This window comes from Molossus molossus, unplaced genomic scaffold, assembly GCF_014108415.1.
Source record: "Molossus molossus isolate mMolMol1 unplaced genomic scaffold, mMolMol1.p scaffold_m16_p_8, whole genome shotgun sequence".
NCBI classification, from domain to species: domain Eukaryota; kingdom Metazoa; phylum Chordata; class Mammalia; order Chiroptera; family Molossidae; genus Molossus; species Molossus molossus.
Genome location: NW_023425402.1, coordinates 76,584,029 through 76,603,653, shown reverse-complemented (window position 1 = coordinate 76,603,653; position 19,625 = coordinate 76,584,029). Strand labels below are relative to the sequence as shown.

The window sequence follows — 19,625 nt, the reverse complement described above, 5'->3', positions numbered from 1 at the left end:
CGTGTGTGTTGCCAGCTCTGTCTCAATGAAAGTCCATGACTCATGATCTGTAGCTCTGAGTCATGCGCTGAAGTTATGTGAATTAGTCTTAATTTGGTGTTTTCCAGTTATCAGTATAAGCTTTGCCTGCTGAGAGCTTTGTTTTGCTTTCCTTCCTAGCACTTGGAACAACCTTAATTGGTAGTTGATGACTTCCACACTGTGCATTTTACATGGAGGAGTGAAAGTTGGCTCGACAGCAAGTAATAAGAACAAAACAAATAGGCACTAAGTAGAAACTGTACTGTAAAAGACATGAATACCGAGAAAAGCAGAGGTTTGGTAGATAGTTTCATGTTTGCTTCATTGTAATGTGATTGACTTCATTATAGATCACAAATGAAGGTGACAGCCCTGGAGACCTTGATAGATATGGGAGGGGAATATGGCAGGGGGAAGTCTTGTCCATTCATGTATCCATACATGTGTCCCAGAGATTAAAATGTTAGACCAGATGCCCTGGCCGATTTGGCTCAGCGGTTGGAGCATCAGCTCACAGTCTGGAGAGACCCGGATTCGGTTCCCACTAAGGGCACGTACCTCGGTCGCACTTTGTCCCCGGCCCTGGTTGGGGTTGTGTGTGTGGCAAACACTCGATGTGTCTCTCTCACATCGATGTTTCTCTCTCTCTCTCATCCTCCCTCTCTCCCTCGTCCTTCCTCTCTCCCTCTCGCTCTATGAAAGCAGAAAGTGTCCTCAGGTGAGGATTAAAAAAAAAAGAATGTTAGACCAGAAAAGAAGAATTGAATTAAATAAGAGGATAACACACAAGCACAAGTGCTTCTACAAAAGCTTGGTGCCCCCTGGGCGGGGGGGGGGGGGAATCTGAGGTTATAACTATTTTATCTCCTGACATAACATCTGAGAGCTTGAGTAATATGCATAGAAATATACTATCTGGCCCTGGCCGGTTTGGCTCAGCGGTTAGAGCGTCTGCCTGCGGTCTAGAGAGACCCGGGTTTGGTTCCCGCTAAGGGCATGTACCTCGGTTGCAGTTTGTCCCCGGCCCTGGATGGTCGTGCGGGTGGCAGCCACTCGATGTGTCCCTTTCGCATCGATGTTTCTCTCTCTCTCTCTTCCTCACTCTCCCTCCCACTCTATCTGTACAAAAAATGGAAAAATGTCCTCGGGTGAGGATAAAAAATAAATTAAAAAAATAAAAAATAAAAATAAAAGAAATATACTATACTATCTGGTTGAGGAAACATGTAGACAATGGTCTGAGTAATTCATTTTTACATTAGAAAAGATAGAGAAGAGAGATTAAGTAATTGTTAAAGTGTTTAGAAGATTTTGAAAGTGTGCCTATCATTTCCTTTTTCTTTTTTTGTCGTTATTGTTCTCCTCTTATTTACTCTTCACTGGCTTTCTGTGGTCTTTTTTTGGTGTTGTTCAGTAAAAAAGTTTAATTTTTGCTAAATATTTTACTTAGATTTTCACACTTTTAAATAAAGAATTCTTTATATCCTGGGAATTCTACAGTCTCTTATTCATAATAGATATACACAGTTAACACTTTATTATTCATTCCCAATAGATAATACAAACTTCATTTTCATTTGATGCTGTAACTTATGTTTCTTTTCTAGGAAATTTATTTTTGGTCTATATTAAGCTATTAATAAAATGAGAAGGCCAAATGTTATTTAACATCTAGAATAAAGCTAGTCTGTGATTCCATGCTTTTTATATATTACAGGTGTGACTAATTCAGAGGTAGATTGCTCTTCAGTAAACATACATCATGTTCACTTTAACAAAAAAAAATATATTTCCCTTTTCTTTGTTCCTTCTTTGCTTACTTTTTCTTTGAAAAAGATATTTATGAAGTCTCACCTATTGTCTAAGCTCTAGGATAGATGCCATAGATAAAGTTGTACCAAGAAAAATAGACACATCCCTTGTTCTCATGGATCTTAACAGCTAAAGAGGTGGCCAGTTATTGAACAAATTCTTATTGAATTCCAATTGTCGGGTCATATAGAAAAGTATTTGAAAACATATTAATCTGTGAGTTAGGCTTCCCTGAGGAAATGACATAGATAGGACCTAAAATATAAGAATAATAAAGCCAGAGGTAAGGGAGATTTTGAGGGTGGATATTCCAAGCTACAGTAAGGTATAGTGGTCAGGATCAGAGTGTACACAAGCATGGACTGTTCAGTCCTTCCCCTGAACCCAAACCTGGAGATGCCACAAAGTTAACAAGGAATCTGATGGACTCCAGAATCTAAACCAAACACTGCAAAAAGCCCTGGGAGAATCAGAGGGTAGGTCTGGTCCCAAAGAAACTTTGCTCTTTTCACAGTTTACTGGCCAGCTCAGGGCCTACTCTGCCATACTGGATTCAAGGAGTAGACAGAAAGCATAGCTCCAGTCCAGTGCCTGTACAAGTGGCAGTTCATCTGCACATCGCTGGCCTCTGGGTGGGTAAAAAGAATAGAATAACCGCCTAATGAAAAAGGACTAAGTAGCTTCCCATCATCAAGCCCTGTTGGGTAACTGCAAGAGGGAGAAGCAGCCGCAGAAACAAAGCAGTGCTTGGTGCATATTGATGGGGGGTAGGTTACAAAATGCAGTATCAGAGGCTCTTCTCTCTTTGTGGCCAACCCCTTAACGCACACTTCATTGCACTAAGAAGAAATGAAACCAGCAAACCATCTGAGCTGTCATCAATCCCTACAAGTACACGTCACCAGCAAGAAAGATGGCAGTACTACAAATATGAACCCACGGGAAAAAATTAACAGACATTTGAAGAGTATAATTGCACTCTCTGTGAAAGAAAGACACAGCCTTTCCATGAGAAAGAGCAATTAATGCACCACATTAAAAGTTACAAAATAGCCTTATCAAGAGTAAAGAGATATTTTATGGTCATACCATTCTGAACACACCTGATCCTGTAAGAATAAAGAGATAATAGTGTAAACATCAAATAGTTAAGAAGATCTCATTAGAGATATTAAGCATAAAAATTATAATATTGAAATAAAGGACTTGATTTCTTAGGGAGATTGAAAAAAAGTATCAAAAATGATTTCAGAAAAGTTCACATGAATCCTTTAATTAATATTGGATGTCCTGTACAAAGACAAACATTTTTTTTTCTATTAAATAATTGACTGTATATTTAACAGTTTCTTAAAACATTCTTTATGACTCACCTTTTAGTAGAAAAAAAAATCAGGTAATTCTATGCAAAAAAAAAATTATTTTTTATAAGTATCACATAAAGTATATAAAATACAGACTTCTTGTATAAACTTCAACACAGAAGAGGAGAAAATGAAAGTTTCTCTTCAACATTACTCTCAACAGTTTTCTTTTCTTTTTCTTTAACAAAAATAGAATAACATCATGTTATTCTGTAACTTGCTTTATTTATATAGAATATGTATTTGAATATATATGTATTTCTATGTCAGTATTTATAACTCATCTCTTCTTTTTTAAATTGTTTGTCCTATTTTATTTTAGCCCTGGCCGGTTTGGCTCAGCAGTTAGAGTGTTGACCTATGGACCAGAGAGTCCCGGATTTGGTCCCCGCTAAGGGCATGTACCTTGGTTGCAGTTTGTCCCTGGCCCTGGTCAGGGTGGTGTGGGTGGCAACCACTCAATGTGTCTCATATCAATGTTTCTCTCTCTCTCTCTCTTCCTCCCTCTCTCTCTCCCACTCTATCTAAAGATAAATGGAAAAATATCCTCGGGTGAGGATTAAAAATAATAAAATAAAATAAAAATATATCTATGTTATAAAGATTTTTCGAAATAAACAATGATAATGCATAAAAGTATCTCTGGAATGGACAGTAGCAAAATATATTCAGTATTTGAGTTTTTCTCTCATTGAAGCTCATAGTTTAATGATATTACAGATACAGTCCATCTTCCAGGCTGTTCTTGGTCTTTCCAAACTTTATGCTTTAAAAACTGGAGTAAATTATGATGAAATATCAAGTAATTATTAGTATAAATCATTTTCTACAAAAATTATAAGGGCATATGTTGGGTTTTTTCACAAACACGAAGGAAACACATAGTTATGATTATTATTTAATTATAATAATCACTGCAATTCAGAGGTAGTTTTCTCCTCTATTCCCATTGTTTTCATAGCCTGCTTTCTTTTTTGGGGTTACATTGCTGGTTTAGTTTAACTATATATATATATATATTATATATGTAATATGTATTATATATATTATATATAATATATATATTATGTATATAATTATATATATATAATATGTAGCTACATTAAGTTTATTGGGGGTGACGCTGGTTAATAAAATTATATAGGTTTCCAGTGTATACTTCTATGATACATTATCTATATATTGCATTGAGTTTCCACTACACAAAGCTAAATCTTCTTTCATCACCATATATTTGACTCCCTTTTCCCTTTATTATCCCCCCACACCCCTTCCGTCTGGTAACCACTATACTGTTGTCTGTGTCCATACGTTTTTGTTTGTTTTTTCTCTTTCTTCATATGTTGTTTTCAGTTTTATATTCCACATGACCTTAAAGCATATGTTCTTTTACTTTTTCTGTCTGACATTTTGCTTAGCTATATCAATAATAAATTACTGATTTATAGTAAAAAGAAAAAAGATACTATTTATCCATAATTTTTATTATTATAATCAGAAAATTTTATAGAATCCCTGGAAAAATCTAGAGATCTAAAGTTGCTTCAGTTTGGTTCTTCAAACAGAAGTCTGGCCCTAGCCAGTGTGGTGCAGTGGTTAGAGCATCAGCCTGCACACCTAGGGGTTGAGGGTTTGATTCCCAGTCAAGGGTACACACCTGAGTTGCAGGTTCGATCCCTGTCTTGGTCAGAATTGTGCAGGAGGCAACCAACAATGTGTTTCTCTTACATGGATGCTCTTCTCTCTCTTCCTCCCTCCTTCCCTTCCACCCTCTAAAAATCAACAGAAAAAATATCCTCAGGTAAGGATGAATAAAAAACAAACAAGAGAAAAAAAAAGAGGTATCCTTCTTTTTTATTTTTTAATTACAGTTTACTTTCAACATTCTTTTATATTGGTTTCAGGTATACAGCATAATGGTTAGACAATCAAGGATGTAAAGTACAGCATAGGGAATAGAATCAATAATAGTGTAATAACTGTATATAGTGCCATTTGTGTGCTGGAAATATTGAGAGGAGCACTGTAATATATCCTTCTTTCTATTACTGGGCATTAAATAAGCTAACATTTTTGTTAGATTTATTAAATCTCATCTTATTAAAAAATAAAAATTTTTACAGATAATTTTTTTCAATTACTTTATATTTAAAAATATGAAAACAAAGAGAAAAAAGAAACAAAATATAAAGACAGAAAAACAGGAAGTTTCATATGCAGTTCAATGTGAATGGTATCCAGTAAAATTAGAGAAATACTACACCGACTTACAAATGATTATAGAAACAGTAGTTAAATTAACCAATTGGTTATTTTTGTGTTATCCCTGCTGCTAATTCTGGATCCTTATGAAGAGAATGTGTATCTTCCTCCTCTTTGTCTCCCTACAGTAGAACCCATAGGGCACCTGGTTAATGCTCAACACATTACTTGTTGAATTTAAAAAGTAGGACATTCACAGTTTTTCCTGAGCATTGTTTTCAGACTGTGGCAAGAAAACAAACTTAATTAATTTTGCAGCATTTCTCCCCAGGGAAGTAAAATAGTTTGTAGTTTTTCTAAATTTTTTGCATATTATGTCCCTGTTGACATAAATTTATTTTCATCCGGCCATTGGGGGAATAAATGTCTCTGTTTTAGAATCTCAGAAAGGAAAAAAAAAATACTGACAGTCTAACTAACTTGGCTCCTTTATGTCAAGCTTGCCTTTGGAATATTGTGTAATTATGGTAATAAACTACAAAAATATCATTTTACATTTTTATAAAGCATGTTTACATATATTATTTTATTAATCTTCATAACAACATTGTAGTATTGTTGCTATTAAAAAGCTGAAAAAAATGTGAAAAGGTAAAAGGATGATTACATATCACAGTGGAGGATTATTTATCAGGCTCACACAAGAATTACTGAAATCTCTAATGCAATAAATATTTTTTAGACAAACCCTTTATTACTGATCAGAGTATAAATTCTATAATGTTTCATGTTATCTTGTAGATTTTGTCTGGTACAGATGCAAATAATTTCTGTCTGGTTGAAATTACAACCAGAGGATATAGTTGATTGCCCTTTTGGATGTTATCCAGGTTTGCATCTAATCTAGAATTCCAAAATCTTTTGTTCATCCCTCAAATACCTTATGAATCAGTTTACCACCCGGCTTCCCTGATTAGTGAATTAAATTAATCTTTGACTTATATAGTTACTCTTTATTTGTATCATACCCATGTTTTTTAATGTTCTCAAAAATTATTCTTGATATTATCATGCTTATTCTATTAGTTTCTTTGAGTTGATCATAAAGAAAAAAAACACGCACTAAAAATGATTGTACATAAAAATGAAATAAATAGGGGCACATAATGCTGACTTAAACCAGTGTGTCCTAATTGTTAATTCTTGGAGGACAACTATTCACAGGTCACAAATTCTGTAAAAATTAAAAATGAAACACTCCGCATTTATTTGCCTATAGGAAAGTGCATAACTAATACTAGACACTACTAACAGAAACACAGTGGAGCAGGGGAGTGGTGAGGGTGAAAAAATAATGCCAAACAAAGTAATCATGTCATCTTTCTTCTACATGTTTAAAATAAAACACATATACTAACAACCAAGGAAATTGAATATGTAATCAAAAACTCCCAGCAAACAAAAGCCCAAGACTGGATGGCTTCATGAGGAGTTTTGCCTAACATTCGAAGAAGAATCTAACACCCATTCTCCTCAAACTATTCCAAAAAAAATCCAAGAAGGAAGACTTCCAAACTCATTTTATGAGACCAGCATAATTCAAATTCCAAAACCAGATTAACACACTACGAAGAAAGAAAACTACAGAACGATATCCCTGATGAACATAGATGCCAGAATCCTTAACAAAATGTTAATAAATCAGATCCAGCAATTCATCAAAAAAATTATTCATCATGACCAAGTGGGATTCATCCCAGGGATGCAAGGCTGGTACAATATTCACAAATCAATAAATTTGATACGCCACATAAACAAAATGAAAGATAAAATCCATATGATTATATCAATAAGTGATGAAAAAGTGTTCAACAAAATCCAGCACTTATTTCTGATAAAAACGCTCAGCAATGTGGAAATAGAGGGATCATATTTCAACATAATAAAGGCCATATATGAAAAACCTATAGCCAACATCATACTCCATGGGCAAAAACTAAAAGCATTTCCTTTAAGAACAGGAACTAGACAGGGATGCCCACTTTCGCCATTCTTATTTAACATAGTACTTGAAGTCTTAGCCACAGCAATTAGACAAGAAGGAACAATAAAAGAGATCCAAATTTATAAAGGAGGAAGTGAAACTGTCATTATTTGCAGATGACATAATATTGTACATAGAAAACCCTAAAGGCTCCATGAACGATCTACTAGAGCTAATAAATGAATTTGGCAAAGTAGCAGGATACAAAATTAATATTGAAAATTGACGGCATTCTTATACACCAATAATGAACTCACAGAAAGAGAAACTAAGAAAACAATCCCATTTACCATTGCAGCAAAAAACCTAAGACACTTAGGAATAAAGTTAACCACAGAAGTAATGTACCTATTTGCAGAAAACTACAGGTCATTGAAAAAAGAAATAGAGGAAGATATAAAAAAGTGGAAGCATATACCTTGTTCATAGATTGGAAGAATTAACATTATTAAAATGTCCATATTACCCAAAGCAATCTATAGATTCAGTGCAATCCCCATTAAAATGCCAATGACATATTTCATAGAACTATACCAAATACTTCAAAAGTTTATATGGAAGCAGAAAAGACATCAAGGAGCCACAGCAATCTTGAAAAAGAAGAACAAAGTAGTAGGGATCTCAATACTGGATATCAGGTTATACTACAAAGCCACAGTAATCAAAACAGTCTGGTACTGGCATAAAAACAGGCATATTGATCAATGGAACAGAACAGAGAACCCAGAAACTGACTTAAGACATTATGTCTTTAATAATTGATAAAAGAGGAAAGAGCATACAATGGAGTAAAGACAGCCTCTTTAATAAATGGTGTTGGAAAAATTGGACAGCTACATGCAAAAAAATGAAGCTAGACCACCAACTTACACCATACACAAAAATAAACTCAAAATGGACAAAAAACTTAAATGTGACTCATGAATCCATAAAAATCGTAGAAGAAAATGTAGGCAACTAGATTTCAGACTTCACACACAGCAGAATTTTCACTGATACAACACCTAAGGCAAGAGAAACAAAGGAAAGAATTAATACATGGGACTACATCAAACTAAAAAGCTTCTGCACAGCAAAAGAAACAAGCATGAAAATGGAAAGGGAACCCACTATATGGGAGAGAATAATTGCCAACAATACATCAGATAAGGGGTTGATTTTTAATATATATAGAGTACTCATACAACTCAACAAAACGAAGACAAAGAATCCAATTTTAAAAATGGGCAGAGGACATAAATAGACACCTCTCCAAACAGGACATCCAAATGGCCAAGAGATATGAAGAAATCAACATCACTAATCATTAGAGAGATGCAAATTAAAACAACAATGAGGTATCACCTCACACATGCCACAATGGCTGCCATCAACAAATCATCAAACAACAAGTATTGGTGAGGGTGTAGAGAAAAGGGAACTCTAATACACTGCTGGTGGGAATGTAGACTGTGCAGCCACTATGAAAAACAATATGGTGTTTCCTTAAAAAATTAAAAATGGGTCTGGCTGGTGTGGTTCAGCAGTTGAGCATCAACCCATGCACCAAGAAGTCACTGGTTTGATTCCTGGTCTGGAGACAGGCCCAGGTTGTGGGCCCAATCCCCAGTGGGGGGCATGCAGAAGCTGGCCAATCAATGTTCTATCTCATCAATGTTTCTATCTCTTGCTCCTTCTCACTTCCTCTCTCTCTCAAATCAATAAAGAAAATAAAAATTTAAAAATTAAAAATGGAACTGCAATTTGACCCAGATCCGCCTTCTAGGAATATACCCTAAGAAGCCTGAAATACCAATCAGAAAGACTATGTGTACCCCTATATTCATAGTAGCACTATTTACAATTGCTAAGATCTGAAAACAGCCCAAGTGTCCATCAATAGATGAGTAGATAAAAGAGCTATGGTACATATACAATGGAATACTATGCAGCTGTAAGAAAGAAAGATCTCTTATCCTTTGAGATGACATGGAGGGACCTGTAGAATATCATGCTAAGCGAAACAAGCCAATCAGAGAAAAACAAATATCACATGATCTCACTTATTTGTGGAATATAGTGAACAAAATAGACCCAGTGACATAGAAGTATGGTACATACTGACAAACATCAAAAGAGGGGGATTAAGGAGAGAATAGATAAACCACAAAACTTATATGCATGTATTCGTAACCAATGGACATAGACAACAATGCTGGGAGGGGATAGGGAGGAGGGTGTCATGGGAGGGGGGGACATCTGTAACAAAAATAAATTAATAAAAAATAAAACACATATTTAATATGGGTACTTCAATGAAAAGACAAAGAAATAGCTACCCATTTATGAAAAAGAGACATCAACAATTGTTTAGTCATCAAAAGCAAAACCCAGTTCTGGTGACAACAAGGTCACTTTGAGTAGTATGTTGATTGTGTTTTCAGCTGTTGTCTTTTACACTAACTAGAGAATTTTTAAAGATCCCATAAATTTATTTTTTTCAGTGAGAAAAATCAATCTCAGAAATCCCTCAGTAGAGTCCCCCTACATCTCTTTAGCCAGAATTGGGATAGGTGTCTATTTCTAAAACACTGTCTGCAAGGAATTAGCATCTATTAGCTGCAATTCACCACCTGGGGCTAAAGTTTGAAGTCACCACTCACACAGGATAGGGTTGTGCAAAGGAAAATAGATATCTGAACAAAATTAGAGTTTGACTTGAAAGGAGAAAGGAGAGAATGGCTGCTTAGCAAACATCTGATAACGTCAACAAGACAGCCCTGATTCTTGATTTTGGCTTTCTGGCCATAGCTGAGTCACTCAGGCTGGACCCACCACTCAAGCTTGGATAATATAAGCTCTTCCCTAGGTCTTTGAACTCAGGACTAGAGAATGAGGTTGTTTGGGGTTGAAGATATCACCCATAAAAAAATTCAACTGGAAAGGTGAAGAGGGGGAATCTTGACAACAATTTGTCACTGGTGACAGTTGTCCCTCAGATCCTCATGCAGCTCTACCTTTTCCATGGTTCAATAATATGGTCAAATAAATGCTTCTTTGTTGAAACTAATTTGAGTAAGACTATGCTCTCTGAACTCAAATAGATTTTCAGCAATAAGCAGTGCCTTTGGTGATCTTCTCTGCTCCCTTTTAGGAGGGCATTACCCATTCACTCCTATTCTCAGAAAACAGTACATCATGATGAGGGTTTTTTTGTCATACTATCCTCAGCTCTGGATGGGCCTTGACTGGCATTAGATGATTAGTACATCCCATTACCTTGCTTATAGTGATTGGTTCAGAAATGAACATATAACCCTGAATCAGTGTAAATCAGACTCAGGATTTCTGCTCAACTTTGGATGTGGAAACATAGATTTCCAGTTATTTTACCCATTTGATCAAGCCAGACTGAAGCCAGCTCCACTATCTAGGTTTGAATTCCAATCCTTCTATTTAATGTTCCTGTACTTCAATTTCTGCATCTTTAATATAGAAATAATTATACTACCATTTTCAGAGTTTTATGAGTATTAATTAATTAATCTGCACAAAGCAATTAGACCAGTGCCAGAAATTCGTGTTCAAGAAACACTGCCTATCACTATTATTAATCTCTAGATTGTCAGATATTGAGTGAATAGTCTTTTTTTTTAATTTATCTTTATTGTTGAATGTATTACAGATGTTCCTCATTTTCCCCCCACTGGCCCCCTCCTCCCCATTTCCACCCCCCTCCCGCCTTTCCCCACACTGTTTTCCATGTCCTTTGGTTACGCATATATACATGTAAGTTCTTTGGTTTATTTCTTTCCACCCCCCAACCTCCCTTTCCTTTGAGGTTTGTCAGTCTAACAACAAATTTGCACGTCTTAATCCCTTTAACTTTTTCACCCATTTCCCCAAACCCCCTCCCATCTGACAACCATCAAAATTTCTCTGTGTCTATGAGAATGTTTCTGTTCTGCCTGTTCATTTTCTTTGTAGATTCAATTGTCGATAGACATGTATTCATTGCCATTTTGTTTGTTCATATTTTTTATCTTTTTCTTCAAGAAGACCCTTCAACATTTCATATAATAATGGTTTGGTGGTGAAGAATTCCTTTAACTTTTTCTTGTCTTGGAAACTCTTTATATGGCCATCAATTCGAAATGACAGCTTTGCAGAATAGAGTAATCTTGGTTATAGGCTCTTGCTTTTCATCACTCTGAATATTTCTTGCCACTCCCTTCTGGCCTGAAAAGTTTCTTTTGACAAATCAGCTGATAGTCTTATGGGAGCTCCCTTGTAGGTAACTAACAACTTTTCTCTTGTTGCTTTGAAGATTCTCTCTTTGTCTTGAACCTTTTGCATTTTGATGATGTGTCTTGGTGTGGGCTTCTTGGGGTTCATCTTCTTTGGAACTCTCTGTGCTTCCTGGACTTGTATGTCTGTTTCCTTCACCAAGTTAGGAAAGTTTTCTGCCATTATTGTTCCAAATAGGTTTTCAATTTCTTGTTCTCTCTCTTCTCCTTCTGGCACCAAGATGCAAATGTTGGCACACTTGAAGTTGTCGCAGAGGCTCCTCACACTATCTTCATTTTTTTTGGATTCTTTTTTCTTTTTGCTGTTCTGATTGGGTGTTTTTTGCTTCCTTATATTCCAAATCGATGGTTTGCTTCTTGGCTTTACCTACTTTACTATTGAATCTGTATAAATTATTCTTTATTTTAGTTAGTGCCTCCTTCATTTCTGACTGGTCCTTTTTTATGCTCTTGAGGCCCTCACTAAGTTCACTGAGGTTCTCACTAAGTCTATTGAGCATCCTTATAAGCAGTGTTTTAAACTCAGCATCTGTTAGGTTGCTTATCTCCATTTTGCTTAGTTATTTTCTTGGGGTTTTGTTCTGTTTTTTCATTTGAGACCTGTTTCTTTGTCTCCTCATTTTGGCTGCCTCCCTGTGTTTGTTTCTATGTATTACTTAACAAGAGGTATGGGGCTAGCTGAGACCAGATGCTGCTTGTTTGAAAAAATTTAGGAAAACCTGAAGCAGGATCCAAGGCAGATCAATCCTATGGTAAAGCATCTGGCAACAGCTTGGGTGGGCCTGAAAGTTGGGTTGGGCGGGACCTCAGGGAATCACCAGGGTGGGGCAACCAGTGTGAGCCAGGTTGCTGGAGTCCCAGATATGGCGGCAGTCTGCCATCCCAGGGGAGGGCTCACCAAAGTAATAAAGGCCTCTGACAGCAAGTCTGTCCAGGAGAAAGCTGCCTCTCTAGCCCTCACTCCAATGCCAAACAACTCAGTTCTTCCCCATATGTCTCTAGTGCCTTTCGCTGCCTCCCCCCACATTGGAGCCTGGAGGGTGCAAATCCAAGTAAGTCCATGTGTGGGCCTTTTAAGAGGAGCTGCCTGGGGCTCCAGCACCTCAGCCTTGCTCAGCCTCAGTTCCTGCTGGTTTTTCCAGCCAGAAGTAGTGGGGACTTCTCTTCCTGGCACTAGAGCCCTAAGCTGGGCACCTGGTGTGGGATAGAGACCCCTCAGTCCTCAGGGAGGATCTTCCCAGCTGAGGTAGCCTCCTGATTTTTATCCCCCACATGTGGGTGTGGGACCAGCCCCTCTGTCTCCGCCCTCCTACCAGTCTCGATGTGGCTGCTTCTTTAATTTTGTAGTTGTAGGACTTCCATTCAGCTTGATTTCAGGCAGTTTTGAATGATGGTTGTTCTGTAGTTTAGTTGTAACTTTTATGTGGTTGTGGGAGGACGCGATACCGCGTTTATCTACACTGCCATCTTGACCAGAAGTCCTGGGGAAGGTCATAAATACTCTTTTAAACTTGAGCCTGTTTGTGTTGGAATTTCAGTCTCATATAACAAAAAAAAAAAATCCTAAATTTTATAGATCACATAGAGAGCATGGGGAGTTGTCTTTTCTACTACCTAAGTCTGCATGCATATGTCCTCCATTTCATGCTACCTGGAAGAACGGCATGGCTCAGTTAAGAAAGACAGAAAACAAGCACATGTAATAAATCCATCATGTTCTCCTGTGTGGAGCTCTAGTGCCTCCCCTAGTAACTGTGCCAGAGCCCTGTGCAGCTTGTTGGTTCTCAGAATTGCCTGGAGGCCCTGTTAAAATGGAGTTTACTGGGCCCTACGCGCTAGAGTTTTGATTGAGCAAGTCTGGGGTGGTGCCCAAGAATTTGCATTTCTGACATATTCCCAGGTGATTACTGATGCTGTGGGTCCCAGACCACAGAACCGCTGTTCTAAAGTCTGGAATGCTATCTAGAGAGCATGACAGGGCATAAAGATGCTTGTCTCTTCTGCCATTCTGGGTAATCTATCAAGTAGCTTGTTACACGGATGAAAGGATTGGCTCAATTAGTAGCCCTTCCAGATTATCATGTATCAGATTTGCTCTGTTAACATCTGCTTATACAATCTTTCCTAGTTCTTCCAATTCATTTGTTTCCCTAAACCAAGTATAAAATTAGTAAGGCAAGTTCTGGCCAGGTGGCTCAGTTTGTTGGAGTGGCATTCCATACACAAAAAACTTGCAGGTTTGATTTCCGGTCAGGGCACATACCTAGGTTGAGGGTTCAATCCCCGGTCAGGATGCACATGGGAGGCAACTGATCAATATTTCTCTTGCACATCGTTTCTCTCCCCCCGTCCCTTCTCTGTCTCGAAAATCAGTAATAACATATCCTTGGGTGAGGATTTAAAAAGAATTAGTGAAGCAAGTAAATCTGAGTAAGAGGTGGTGAAAGCTATTAAGATAGAGTAGGAATTGATTGGTTAGAATAAATTATATACTTGGATGCAAATGCTTCATAACAAAGCCAAAATCAATTTATGTATATATAGTAAAAGTGAAAGAAAGCTATTAACTATGTTGAACTAAGATTTATTTTCTGGTTTTTGTGAGTGATATTTAGTTTCTTGCCAATTACTACATAAGTATTGTATTTTAAGGATATTTTAAGGGACTGCTAGTAAGAGAAGTTCTTAAAAACTTTTATAAAAATGTACAGCAGCTCATAAGTCATAGAGGAATATACATAGAGTGTTTCAAACACATTCATTTGAGATACTTTTATTATTCAAACACCTCCATTCCTTTTAAAGTATGTAAATTGGAAATTTATTGATCCATTGCTAGGGTCAGTTTGTACAGATCACACTGAACTATTAAGTGATCATTCTAATGATCTCTCAAAAAAATTTAAGTAGAAAGTGTTTTCAGTTTTGCTTTTCATTTTTTAATTGCTAGAATACAAAGGACCAATGTCTTTACCATCTTTTTTATTTATTTGTGGTCATCATAAGACTTAAGAATGTCTGGACAAGTTCTTTTTATCTTAGTTTTAAAAATCAAAAAGGAAAGAAGAAAGAAAAGGGGAAAAAAAGTCTTCATGCTAAAACCTCATAAGCTATGTTTTATCCCACAGAAAAATGTTAATGGCTTAGGAAAACTACCCTAAATTTATGAGTTAATTTAAATATGGAATAAGGCTAAAAGTTGTGGTACAAGAAGAACCACTATGACAAATAACTGAAAATTTATCTTGATATTATGCCCCATACATATTCACTCATGTTGAGAGCTATATAAAAACAAAATGGAGCTAGAGAACGGGGAGTGGGAAACTAGATGCCCATATTTTTCCATAATACTCATTGCTATGCATTGGTTTCTCCTATTCCTTTGCAGCAATGAGAATATAACACTCTATGGTACTTTCTTTTTCTTACTGAAAACAAAATAAGAATTCAAGCTCTGTGACTAAGGAATTTGGGGTTTGGGGTGGTGGTGGTGAGGAGTTGGTTTGTTTTCGTACATGCCTTCTATATGTGTGTTGCAAAAAGTTTTAACCTAATGTTTTGAAATATTACCTGTCAACTGTCTGAAACAAAGATCAGTAGCTTTTTTGTATTCCTGTGTTAACTTGTTAGAAAACGAAAATGAAATAAAAACAGGTCTATTTGCAATAACTCCAAGCTAATATAACACACACAAAGGAAAAGGTGAGGTCGAAGATCTAGGCAGGATCCAGAACACACAGAACTTATCTCCAGGCACTTGGAAGCCATGCAAGGGCCTAAGTGGCATCTGACACACACAGTTTGTGCTTGTAAAAGATCTGCTTTGGCTCTGGCGTAAAGAATGGCTTGTGAGAGCAGAAGTGGAGTGGAAGTCAGCCGTAGTGCAGGTGAAGTGGAGATGGGAAATCGAATGTATGTCTGTAAAGGGCTTAGCGGAGGTTCTTGTGCAGAGTAAGCACTAATTTAAGTTATTCATCTATATGTTTACATGTTTTATTATTTTCCTCTGAATCTTGTCCCCCTTACCATGTCACATATAGAAGTATATTTAAGGCCTTCCATTGTTCAAATTCACCTTATTTTTTCAATCTTCCACCCCCCCTTCTACCCCCCCCCCCCAAAATGTCCTCTTTTTCATGGCTTTGCTATTAGGCCATAAATCCCTCAGCTTTCAAACATGAAATCTTCAAATTTGCCTTAAATCTACATTAATTCTTTCTTCCCGGTGCCCCAGTAAAAGGCATTTCTCCTGCTCCAGGGTAATTATTACCTCAACTCTAGATTTCAGCAACTCCGGCCTTCTTGAGCCCACCTCTCTATGCTTTGGATGATCACTTCTCTCTGGTATCCTGGACCACTTTTTGTTTACCGATGCCTTCCCATGGCACCGAAATGTCTCCTGCCTCTCTCATTTAAAAGGAATTCCCAACATTTTCCTCTTCCTCACATGAAACTTTCTGAAATTTCAAATTGTGTGGTTCCATTCCCGTACTTGCCCCCTTCATCAACCTCATAGAATTCAAATGTCTGCCTCCACTTCTCCAAGATCACCAACAACCTTTTTGCTATGACATTGCCTAACTAATTTTACTTAACTTCCTGGATCTCTTTAACACCATGAAGCAATTATATAAATGGTCTTTGCTTGAATTCCATGAAATTCCTCTCTTCGTTTTCTCAGGAAAAGTCTTCCTGGTCTCACTGACCATGTTAGTCACCCTGCCAAATGCTTCTAGAAGAGGGTTTAATATGAGAGTGTTAAGTGAAGCCCTAAAATGATACCAAAGTGAGGTGCAAGGCCAAAATAGAAACTTTTAGAGAAAAATATTAAAATAGGTTTTGTGTCTTTTCAACCTCTCATTCATATTGAGAGAAAGAATTCTTGAAAATGAATTTTTTGGAATAGATGGGCTGTGAGACCAATGTCCATCAAGGGAGATGGTCTCTTCATCCATACCTCAGTCCCGTGAAAGGGACCTTTGCAAGGGCTCACTATTATCACCTTGTTAGGGAAATGCAGGAAAGTGGTGTCTGACATGCTGTCCAGAAAATTAAAAACAATGAGCAACGATGCTAAGAGATGAGCTATAAAAGAGGGGTTGCTTTGGAGTCAGCCTACACTCCCGGAGCCTATAAAGGCAAAGGCTGTGTAAGGGTCCCCAAGGACAGCTGTGGGGCAGGCACAACAGAAAGCAGATGTGGAGTTGACTTAGGTACTAACTGACAGGATCATCTGGTTAGGGCAGAAAGCCTCAGTGGAAAGAAGCTAAAGGTAATCTAAGATTTTCATGGCATGAGGAAGATGCATTCAATCTGCATCACCTTATTCAAAGAAAGCTCAGGAGAGAGGCCCTAGTAAGAACATACACAAGCATCCTCAAAAGAGTTAGCTTTAGAGATGGGCCAGGTCCAGAAACCGAGAAGTCGGTCTAGGATAGTCCCCGTCAAACACGAATTTTTGCTGTTTCCCTTTCCTCTCCAGACTTCCCCAGAAGACTCAGAAACAACTAAGGTAAGGATCTGAATGACAAGGAGAAAAGACAGCCATACTGAATGGACTTGGAAACTTTGACTATTACAAGGGACAGCACTCTAATTTATTATTTGCAATTTAAAATGACCATAAGAGAGAGATGACACTGCCAGAGTTTTTATAGGAGCAGAAAAAGATCACCTCCCACTAAATTTCAAAGGGATAATAAAGAAAAACATACAGGTGTGTTGCCTCTAAGCACATTTTCCCCATGTGTTCAATGTGCCAATTACACTCTCATATACCTGGTGTACAACTTCGGCTTTGTGAATTTCATCAGTTAAAAATACTTACTTGATATCTACTTATTCCATGAGTACTATGTTGTAGTTTTATCTCTAGATGCAGGCATTCAGTATATCATTCTTCAAATGGTTTTCTAATTCCCACTACCTTTCAGAAACATCATGTTCAATATCTTCTCTCAGCTTTTGCTCCTGCTCTTGTTTCCATCTGTGATATCTCTACTTCTTTAATTTACTAAGATAAACAATATAAATTCCACCTCAAATCTTTCTTTCTCCATGCATTTTTTTCTCATAGCTCTATGTCCCACCTGTGGCTGCCTTCTCTGAACTTCTCTATATTCTCATTTTCACATTTCACATTTTCATGTGTTGACTTATCTTCCCAACAATGTTATAAGATATTTTTGAGTACAGACCAACTATTATATTATTTCCAGTCTCTTGCAGTCAAACACTTTTCATTTCCTCAACAACAACAACAACAAAATTAAAGTCTATTATGTGTAGATTAATAAATATGTATGGATTTGAAATAATATAGTCTGTATAACATTGTACATAAGGTAGAATCTGTCAGTGGTGTTTCAAATGTGCATTTGATTTTATGAGTTTTATCTTATTTTATTATTTTATTTTATTCTGATGGAAATGAAGCCCAGATATTATGCAGCATTTAAAATCTGCAGGTTGCATTGTCCAGTAGTTTTATAGCCTCTGGATCTGTGCATTCATTCAACACTTTTTAGATGCTCATGAGAAAGCAATGCTCAGTATTTGGAAAATACCCGAAGCAAAATTTTTCTCTTCCTTTTCCTGACCCATTTCTTTATGATCTCTTGCTCTGTTTTTCTTCTCTTTGCTGTTATTTACCATGGTTAAAAGACTGTTATTATAACCAACGACAGAAGTTTAAAATAAATAAATCAATAATAAATGTATAGAAAAGAATGGTTTGAAGAAAATATGGTGAAATATTAACAATGATTATGTAAGATGTAAATTGCAACTGTGAACATTTTCCTTTTTTTATATAAATATTCAATAATAAGCATATGTGTGTGTATATATATCTATATCTAGATAGATAGATAGAGATAGAGATATATAAAATAATGACCATATTTAGGGCTTAATTTTACAAAATGTATACTGTCCCTTTTCTTTTTACTGGACTCTAAACCTAAATAAAACTCAGTCTTCTTTTTACTTTGCTATTATTGCATATACACATAAGGATGTCAAGGCAGAACTAAGAAATATTATTTTAGGAACATAGCTAACTGTAGTCACAGTATTTAAAAAGAATATTGATGAACATCTCCAGTAATGCTTTATTCCTTTGATGAGCAAAACACTAAACTAAGCCAAGCAATTTTTTAATCAAACACATTCAGGAGACAACTTGCCCATCCATGGTGCTGATAACATCAAAAATATATACTTCACTTGCTTGAATAAATTCACTAAAAATCTCTTTGGACATCTCTAAAGGTATTTCCACTAGTGAAAAAAACAAAACTACTTTAACTGAACCATGTTGATAGTTGTTCAAGTGTGTTGTATTATATTAAATTCTGCATATTGCTGTTAAAGAAACATAAGGCTAGCTGTGGTTTTTTTTTGAGAAAATTACAAAGCATTAATATGAGTGATTGATTATCTAATGCTTCTTTCCAATGTATTATCATTATATTACTTTAATTGACTTTAAAACTTTTAGTAAAACTTCTAAAGGCTAATCCCACCTTTTTAGTTTAGTGTCTCTTACCTCTGAGCTCAGTCTCTCTCTTTTTTTGTGTGTGTGGTTTTTTTTTAATTTTTGTTTTTAAATGTTTTTATTGATTTTTTTAGAGTGGAAGAAAGAAAGAGAGAAATAGAAACATCGATGTGAGAGAGAAACATCAACTGGCTGCCTCCTGCACACCCCCTAACTGGGGATCATGCCCATAACCCGGACATGTGCCCTGACCAGGAATTGAACTGGGACCTCTCAAACCATGGGACGATGCTCAATCCACTGAGCCGAACTGGCTGGGCTCTGTTTTGCTTTTAAAAATTTTTCTCTAAGATTTCAATCTCTTTGAAGCCACTACCTACTTTGAAGTTTAGCCT

The 19,625-nt window shown here is 36.6% G+C and overlaps 1 pseudogene; it reads right to left on the bottom strand.

Moving 5' to 3' along the window:
- LOC118620746 overlaps positions 1–18,386 on the bottom strand; it is a 128,706-nt pseudogene extending 110,320 nt beyond the window's left edge.
- Positions 18,387–19,625: the final 1,239 nt, after the last annotated feature.